The sequence below is a fragment of the Vidua chalybeata genome, chromosome Z (assembly GCF_026979565.1).
Source record: "Vidua chalybeata isolate OUT-0048 chromosome Z, bVidCha1 merged haplotype, whole genome shotgun sequence".
NCBI classification, from domain to species: Eukaryota; Metazoa; Chordata; class Aves; order Passeriformes; family Viduidae; genus Vidua; species Vidua chalybeata.
Genome location: NC_071570.1, coordinates 40,385,623 through 40,395,376, shown reverse-complemented (window position 1 = coordinate 40,395,376; position 9,754 = coordinate 40,385,623). Strand labels below are relative to the sequence as shown.

The following is a 9,754-nucleotide window of genomic DNA, read 5'->3' as shown; positions in this document are numbered from 1 at the left end:
CAGGAAGAAAACTCTCTGCAGTTCTTCTAATGCAGGAGGCAAATTAGGCTTTGAGGGAAGTGGGAAAACAGGAAGCAGACCAGGAAAAAGGAGTTTGTCTGTGACTGAGTCACAGCTTGAAAATGGCCTTGGTGGCACACATTGTGGCAATTCCATGGCTCTGAAGCTACAAGTGACTCTACAGGAGTGGTGGCTTTGCCATCAGGTGGACAGATGTGATGTCACAGGGCTGCTGTACCTGCAGAAGGCAAGGAAGCAAGTCTTCCTACATCCCCAGCAGCAGGTCACTCCTTGAGCCAGGTACACAGCTGTGCAAAACTCAGACCTTGCCCTCAGGAGCCTTCATGGGGTCAGCCAGAGGCCTCTCAGTTCCGTGAGCATTGTGCCATGTTATGTTCAGGGTCAGGCAGGCTGGATCCCCCTTGGCATTTGGGAATAGAGCCAATGGAAGGGCTGGTATTTGAGGATGGGGCCCCACTGTGTGTTTGTGTGTCAGGAATCCAATCATCAGTACACGTAACTGCACATGGAAAAGTTTAGTCCTGAGATACAGAAGCTCCTAGGAGGTCCTGATGGTGCTGGAAATCCACCCAAAACCTTGCATGTACATCTTCCTCTTTTTCAATTCTGTTCTAAGTTTGGTTATTTTAATTTTTTTAAATTTACATTATTGTGAGTGCCAGCACAGATTCTTCTTAGGGAGCAGGTAAATTATGTCCTTTCTGGCTCCAGAGAGCTAAAATCTGCTGTGGTTGTTCCAGCTATACCTCCTGCAAGCTTTGGAACTGAGATCACAAAGTATTACTGTGTGTGTCAGTGTCCCAGTATCACTCCTCAGGTTATTGCAGGTGAAAACTATAGATTAAAGATGAACAGAACTGGACAGTCTGTGTGCTGAAGATGATGGTGAGATGATACTTTGAAGAGACACATTGCATGAGGCTTTTTCTGCAGTGCTCAACCACCCTCCTTTGTAGGCTCCAACTGTACAGAGCAGTTCTGCCCTGAGGTTCTGCATTAGAGGGAGTAGCACTGAGCCTCCAGAAAAAAAAAAAAAAAAAACAGCTTGAAATCCTGTGGATGGTAACATTCTCCCTCTGCTGCAACAAGACTTAAGTCCCTTCACATTCTGAATGCCTCTTATCTGTATCTCAAGTCTGCAAGGTCAGAACCAGTATTTCTTTCTTGCACCGACCTCTGCAAAAACATTTGGATGAATGTTATTAATCTTCTTGGTGCCCTGCCTGCCTAGGAAATGTCAACAAAACAGCACACAAGCAGTGCTTGGAAGGAACCTATTGAGGCAAGTTTGATCCACATAACAGTGGAAACCTGTCACACCTAAATAAACAGGGGAGCATGCCAATGAACACAGCAGTTTGCTGGGTGATGGGGTATTGCTGACGGGATAGTCAGGCTGAAGGCTCTTCCACACAAAAATGACATAGGTTGTTCTGCTGGGCCCCACCACCAGGCTCTGGTTTTACTCAGAGCACTGAGGAAGAGCTGTGGGGTTGGTCCTCTTCATCCTCTCTATGCACTGCATGAACAGTGGCCTCTGCCCTTTCTTCTGTGAGGTACTGGGCCATTTCCTGTTCTGCAGGTGTGGCAAGGAAGCACAGCCAGGCTGGCTGCTCTGTGAACAGAGCAAAAATCCCCAAAAGAATCCCAATAGCTCTAAAGTGGACATAGGATAAAGTATCCAGGACCAGCAAGTATCCAGGAAGTCAGCAGCTGTGCCACAGCAGGCCACAGGCTATAGAACCCTAGGCATGTGTTTCTTGTAACTCTCCCTGTGCTGAGGTGGAGACCTCCCAGACAGCGACCTGAGGGGATCAGGGCAGTAGAGGTATCTGCAATTCATCTGAGGAACTGACTCATGGTTTTGTCAGGACTTACCTGAGAGGCTTTGGAGATAAGACGCCAACTTGAATTGAATTGGAATAGAAGAAATGGGTGAAGATAAGGACAGGGTTTGTGTGCCCTGTTGCACACAACTAACAGAGGGGAGCAGCAGGGGACATCATATCTGCTAGTCCCCAGTACATCTGGTGCCTTGACGAAGCAAGGCAAAGCCTGGGACAATTTGGTGGCAGAGTAAAACTACCAGCACTCTGCTGCTGGGCCATGTGCAGAACATAAATGTGTGATTAAAAGATTAATGTGCATTTGCCTGTGTCCAGGCAACTGCTCTAGAGGAGATGAGGGTCTACTACAAACTGTCCAAGTAAGAGCTTCATATCATCTTTTCTATCTCATCACGTAAAATCATACCTGCCTGTGTCTAGATGGCTCTGTAAGCTGTTATGTCAAAGCCATAGGGGGAATCCAAAGGAAGCCAGGAGATGATGACAGTGAACCGTGTGAGGGTGTCCTTGATACCCAGCAATTCCATTTTGGCTGTATAAATGAAAGAGCCAATTTGTGAGAAAGCACTGGAAAAGCAGTAAGATGGGAAAAGGTGTATCTTAAATTGATCAATTAAAAACCTGTCTCTTTAAATTTGGAAGTGCAGTGTGTTTGCTATCACCTCAAAAGCAGCTCTTGTCTGCAGCTGTACATTGAGTTAAGGACTTAATCTGTAGTAACTCAATCTTATGTCCCTGGTCAATCAGACACAGCACCTGCATTTTAAACATTTATTTCCTGTTGTGAATTTTTGCTTCCAGCATTATTGTCCCTCAGCAATCTCTTCTGGACTATGTTTGATAGCTGCTTGTTCCAAAATATTGTAGAGGCTTTCATATATTTTTGTATCTTAGCAGAGATTTGCCAAGTCCAAACAGCAAACCTGGAAACCTTGCTTTTACATTTGTCCTGTTTAGCTACCCAAATCAAGAAGCCAGGACATCCTAGTGGTTTTGTACTGCCCACTGATACTCTTACTTCATCTCCACATCCTCTCTGTTAATCTACATAATTTAAGGAACATTGACTTCTGCCTTCATTGTTGAAAGGCTTCAGGCAGACTTGTGTGACAGCTGCATGTCTCCAGGCAGGCATTTAAACCATATTCCTTGAAATGTCTTTAGAAATTTTCAGCTTTGAACAGCTAAGGCAACACAGCTAGAAGGGATATGCTTTTAAAAACACCCCATCTGCAAGACATAAGCCCTTAGCATGGTTTATAAGCGTTCTGTCACAAGTTAAATCAAATTAATTCTTTCATTTCCCACTACATTAATGCTACTGGGAAAATGAGTTTGTTTACCTAGTTCTCAACAGCTTTTACAGGGACCATGAAATCAGTAATTTATTCAATTTTCATGCCTCTTCAACACCTTCCTTTCCAGGATCACAATGTGTCCCCTGGCTGGTCTCAGGAAACTTCCTGTATTACTTGCATTAAATTAAATTACTTGCTCATCGTGTGCAAATAGGAAGGCAGTCACTACCTTCTATGTTCCTGTGCTTTTCTGACATTGGATTCAACAACTTCCAAGAGTTTCGAAGCTCTCCAGAGCAAATTAATTTGGAAACTGGTTGTATACACCTTTAATTAGTTAATAAGCATTTAATATTAAGTTTTCCTTGATTATTTTTGCAATTTAGAAAGAGCCCTCTTTTCCCTGCTGTGTATAACTTCATAAAATCCATGTTCCAGAACTCAAACTCTCAGCACCTTGACATCTTGTTTCACATTTCTCACTGCCCTCTGAAGCTGTGGCTGACTCTCCCAGTGTGAAAGCAGCAGAGGACACAGCCTGACACCCTTTTCCATTCACTATCATTTTTCTAGGGCCCTTTCTACCCACATGAGGCTCCCGCATGTCTCATTCCCAGCTGTGTGCTGATCTGTCAGAGTTAATGATCCCGTTGAGCTTTAGACCACGGGAGTCAGGATTTCCTGGTGCTGGCTGCGGATACAGATTCCTGATGCTGCAGCACTCTAGTGTGAGAATAGGGGAAATCGATGACTTCTGAGGGATAAGTTATTGCTTTTTGTTTACTTTGGCCTTTGTTTGTAAGCCACGCAATGCGCTCTGCGTTTCTTTAACTCTCCCATCACAAGCTTTCCAGGCAACATGGAAGGTGCTCACGTCTCCCCAAGTGCCTGTTTTTCAGTCCTGATTTGATGTCGCTGCAGGTGACAGTCCTGCAGGTGAAGGACTCTGCCAGGAGCCCCTCAGGACTGACTTTGGACACGCACACGGGACCAAACCTTTCCAGTCTGGTGCTCAGTGCATCTCCATGGTACCTCAAAGCAGGACAAAGCCCCTCCAAGGGGACCAAGGCTGTGTGGTCCTGCAGCCCTCTTTGCAGCCCCTGAGCCCCAGAGCAACCAAAATCCCACAGGAATCACACTCTTCACCCCCCACCCCTCCTCTCTCTGCAAATCTCTTATCTCCATAAACACTTCCTGGACTGCCTGAGTTCTCATACTGCCTCACAGCTCAAACACAATTAGACTGAACAGATTACTGAACTGGGAGATTTATGCTGTTTGCGAGTGGGACTGCAGGTTGTTTTTATTAAAATTAAACAATGGGAATAAGGAAAAACAAATGCTGCTGTTAAAAGAATCACAGAATCCATGTGATGTGGGAGACAAAAATGAAGTTCACTGCTACTTTGCATATGTGTGTGCACTCCTGTATATAGCTGGATTACCAATGAAACAAAACGAAATGTATTGCTTAATTATCCGATACCTGGGGTTACACTACTTGCTTAGAGACCTTAATCTAAGTTCTAAATCCCAGTTTTTGAAAGAGAACCCAAACACAGTGACTATTTTTGGGTTTAAGTTTTGTTGTAGTGCTCAAAAACTCACAGAGCCATCCTAGGGGAAAATAAAATTCGAGGCCCTCTTGTGCTGTCCTGCAATAAGGACTTTCACTTACAATTAAATGGAAGTTGGGCCAAGCTTTGAACATTCACTTAATACTTATATTTCTCCTAACTTTTTTCCCTTGCCTGTGTGTGGCTGTGAGAGCCTGCTTTTTTCCAGCTGTTTTCCAGACACCTTCTGATGTCTTCTGGCCAACCGGGTGCAGACAACTCTAGCTGGGGCATGCTGTGCTGGGCCACTTGTAGACAGATTTTGAATTTTTTCATGTTTTGTTTAGCTTTTCCCTAATGAAGTTTGTTTATTTGGGCACAGATACCTGCCTTTTCAGGCAGAGCAATAAAAGACAGCAAAAGGGACTCTGAGATCATTCACAGGGCCATGCCTATTTAGAACCTCTCTGTCATACACAGGAGATAATGTAACAGTATAGAAAAATGTATCTGCAAAAAAATTCTCATCTGACCTGATGACTTATGCAACAAACCAGAACATTCGTCTGTACAAAGGATAAGTTTTTTACATATCTAAGGATTGTTTTTATGAAGAATACCATTACATGTATCCTCAGAGGAGATTTTTACAATACTGTATCATTTCAGCAGGAGTCAAATTACTTGTCCAGTTTTGCAATTATTTGAGAAAATATGATATTTCAACTTTCATCTGTAATTCTTGAAGAGATAAGGACTTCACAAATTATTTTTTATTGTCTTCTTTTTGCAGTAGGATTCGAAACAACATTAAGACCAAGGCTGATCCTACATAGCCACAGGATTCTGAGGGAATGGTCTTTGGGTGATGAATGAAGGAAGATGAGTTTCAGCCAAGCCTTTCACTGATGTTCTTCTGTGCAGGGAGTCTGAATCACTCCTAGTCTAAAAGGGATGAAATTGATCCTTTAGTGTCACTTGTGTGTTCATCAAAGCAGCTGTCCTGGGTCAGACCAAGGTCTCCTCCAGCTCAGTATCCTGTCTCCAGCAGTGGCTGTGATAAACAGTGAGAAGCAAAGCCAGAAAAAGCAAATGGGATGCCTCCCTGGACCATCCTCCCAAACCTCTGCCTTCAGCTTGGGAACTTGGGAATTTCTTCAGCTGCTTGGGTTTTCTGTGCATTTAGTAACCCTCAATGGATTTCTTTCCTAAATACTAGCCTAATCTCCCCTTAAGCTGAGCTATATTTCACAATTGTCAAAGCATCTGCTGGTGGGGACACCAAGTGCCGCCTCCATGTGAGTTTTTCAAACCCTGCTAACAGGAGGGGGTCTTTAATGAGGTCTTTAATGACCCAAAGAGATGTGTGTGAACACAGTCAACACCTCTCAGTTCCTTCCATCCCAGGAAGAAGCTGGCAAAGTGTCAAGTCACACTTGTTGCCCATGCCCTGTGTACACCCAGGGGTTTGTGCTGCCCAGGCTCCTTGGCCAGCACTCACTTTCCCAGCATGCTGAGAAAGTGCCAACAGGCACTTTCCCAGCATGCTGAGAAAAGAGTAATTGTGAAAGAGATGTGGGAATCCTGGCTGAGGTCTCCTCTGCTTTGCCCATCGGCTCCAGTAAAGTACAGGCCATTGGTGCCATTCTGAGCTGTGCTGTGGAAATGCCAGTGTCCAGCCATGCACCTTGCTCACTGTCACACTAAACCACTGACTTGCCTTTGCAGCTTGGCCCCTGCTCTGCTTCATCACTGTGGATCTGTCTGAGAATCATAAAGTCATGGAATGGTTTGGGTTGGAAGGGGACCTTAAAGATCATCATGTTCCAACCCCTCTGCCATGGACAGGGACATCTTCCACTAGACCAGGTTGCTCAGAACCCCATCCAGCCTGGCCTTGAACACTTCCAGGGATGGGTCATCCACAGCTTCTATGAGCAACCTGTAGCATTGCCTCAGAACCCTCAGAGTAAAGAACTTCTCCCAGAGTTCTCATCTAAGCCTACTCTATTTCAGTTTAAAGCCATTCCCCCTTGTCTTATCACTACAAGCCTCAGTGAAAAAGGGCTGTGGCTCACCCTGTCTGACCATCTATGGACTCGAGGAATGGTGCTTTTGGTGTCACCTCCCTCATGGCCTTGCTGTCACCTTTGGCTCTGGCTTGCTGTCCCCTGCAGAGCATCCAGCTCCTGCTATTTCCTGACATGCCTTGTGGTCTCCCCAGTGCTTTACCAAGTTGTCATCTCATTCTGGATCGACAAAAGTATCTAGGTATATTGTAGCAGTGTCCTCTCTTCTCCTCCCCAGCTCTACTGCAGCTACAACACCTGCACATCAGTGACTGGTCAAGCTGGCAGTTTCAGTCCTTGGCCAGACTCTTTCCTTCAACCACTGCACCCTCTGTGTGAATTGCACAGCCTGACTCATACAATTTGACCATGAACATGCCTGATCACTTCTAGGCATAAAATAAGGAAGTTTTAAAAGACATATATACTATGAGTTTCAGCATGTCAGAGATGATTAGAGAAAGATGACTTTGAAGATATGTGAGAAATGTCAGAGAATTATGGATATGTTAATGTTTGAAGTGACATTGTTACATTATTTCATCAGAAATTAAGAGCATGATAATGTGATGATCTTACTGTCTGCATGGAAATACATGCAAATCAACCAGTCTTTCAAAAAATGTATTTTGAAATGGTGTTGGAAGCTGTATTTTCTTACAGTTCTGACGGATTGGTAAGCATCTGAGTTTCTGGAGTTATTTTACAGTTATTAGATTAAGAGAGACATGCTTTTTTATCTTATTACAAGTTCTTGCCTAAAGTGCAATGAAGGGATGAGATTTATTTGCTCCTTTGAGTTGCTCTGTCCTGCTCACCGTCTTTGCTCCCTGTTACAAATCCTCTGGCCAGGTTGCTAGGCAGAAGGGAAATAGTGTCATTTGTTAAACAAAGCACACAATGTCTTTCTTTGTAGGCTTAGAACATTCTTTCAGGGGTGTGAAATACGTGTTAATAACCAGCTCACAGTGAAAAGGTCCCAGTTAAACATTACCACAAGAGCTGTGAGGTTTGTGTACTATCCCAGGACACAGGAGAGATGCCATTTCCTGAAAATTTACCGGGATCCTTCAACTGGTTAGGAAGCTTGTTGCCAAGGTTTTCTGACAAGGAGAAGCAGAAATATGAACACGTTGTGTGCAGGAGAGGAGCACACAGGACAGACATCTGGCAGCAAGGGTGACACAGGTCCAGATCTTTTGTTCCCTTGCCCTCTGCATTTTTCTGTTAGTTTTTTCTGGTAATTTTAGATTTATTTTAATTCCACTATAGTTAGGAATAAGGAGAAATACAGTTTGTTTAAGGAGAAATCTCCTTATGAGCTGCCCTACAATAGTTCCCCCACTCCACTTACTGCTGGGTGCCCTATGCACTCTCAGGTCATAGATGGGCTTTGTGTTTTGCTGAAAGACATCTTCAGGGACTGAGGGGAAGGAGGACACTAGGAAATGCCTGTATTTTGAGTGGCCTTTTCTTGCTGAAGCTTTGCCTTTTCCCTGCCTGGACTGCACTGGAGGGAGGCAGTTGTTTGCGTTTGAAGGGGATGACTGCAGGATACACACAGCTGTTCAAAGGACATCTCACCTTTCAGAAGGGAAAGAATGCAGATCTCTCCTGTGCTCAGCCATATCTGACCCAAGGCTCTGTTGTGGTCAGCAAGTATTTGCTGAGTGGTGACACCACCATGTACAGGGAATATTGTACCTCTCCAATAGCCTGAGCCATACCAGGGTGTGACAGAAGAAAGGAATTTGAATAAACCCTCCCTTTCCACCTACATGATTTTGTAACACCTAAGCCACAGCTTCAAAGATGCTACTTCAGCTTCAAGCATTAGGAACTAACTAGGCCACTTAAACCCAAGAACAGCCTCTCTGCTGCTGCATATTTATTGCAAATTTCAAGACCAGAAAGTCTTTTAGACATTATTTACTTTGATCTGTTTAGAATTCCCTGTGTTAACCACTGTTTTGAGTATGTGTTCTTGAGTTAGGGATATTTTTAAAGAAAATTTTGATTTGCTGTAGTAGCCACCTCACAAATACACTGCTTTGGTAAATAGCTGTATTTATCATTAAATCTTTATTCAATTTCCAGTTAAGTAACTTAACACCTATTTTCAGTAAGTGGAAATACGTCAGTCTGATGCCATTGCTCTAATTTATAAATCCAACAAGTCAGCCTCATTGATCTCAGATTTGCACTGTGAGAAATGATTGGTCTATTGGCTAAAGGGAGCTTCCCTTTTCATTTAAAGTAGTTTCTTGTCATAAAAGTTTATATATTGATAGAAATACAGATATTTGCCTATATATGTATCTAGCTAGCTAGTTCTGATGTCCTGAAAGGAAGACTTATTTATCTTGGAGTAAAATTAAATCCATGGTAACTTGTTCACCTTAAATCACCAGGCCAAACACCATCCCCTCCAAAATGCATTCCCAAGGGCTTGGTCTTGTACCATCTTTGGGTTTCAACACATTACTGTTAGGAAGCCAGGCTGTACAAATTAAATCACTGGAAGAAGCATTGCAGATCACCTAGAGTGGTGCTGTACAGTTACTCTCTACTGTTCCCTTTTCAGTGGCCAGTGAACTCATTCTCTCATCTGTTTGCAGCTGTGGGATTTTCCCTCTCAAATTCTTTAACTTTTCCAAGTTATGACATTGAGCAAGTTTTTTAAAATAAAAAGCTGTACTTCAGAGCAGGATATTAAAGGGGCTTTTACACATTTATTATTTGGATCAATGACTGCTTCTTCTCATGATGGCAGGGCTGCGGCTTCTCTAGCTGAGATGTGTGGATGCAGTCCAGACTTGGCCAGATCTCTCTGTTCTCTGAGATAGCCATAGCCACTGTGTTATACTCTTTGAAGTTGGCTTTGGCTTTCCTTGGAGTGTGAAAAAAGCTCTAACACTGCTGCTGCTGCTGCCTCCCAGGAGAGGCACATACACCCATGTTTT

The 9,754-nt window shown here is 43.7% G+C and overlaps 1 long non-coding RNA gene across 1 annotated transcript; it reads left to right on the top strand.

The window, feature by feature from the left end:
- The first annotated feature begins 241 nt into the window (after nucleotides 1-241).
- On the top strand, nucleotides 242-5,686 carry LOC128782005 (uncharacterized). The gene is made up of 2 exons (XR_008428612.1): nucleotides 242-300; nucleotides 5,516-5,686. It is a non-coding gene; the product is annotated as an uncharacterized LOC128782005 (long non-coding RNA).
- The last annotated feature ends 4,068 nt before the right edge of the window (nucleotides 5,687-9,754 follow it).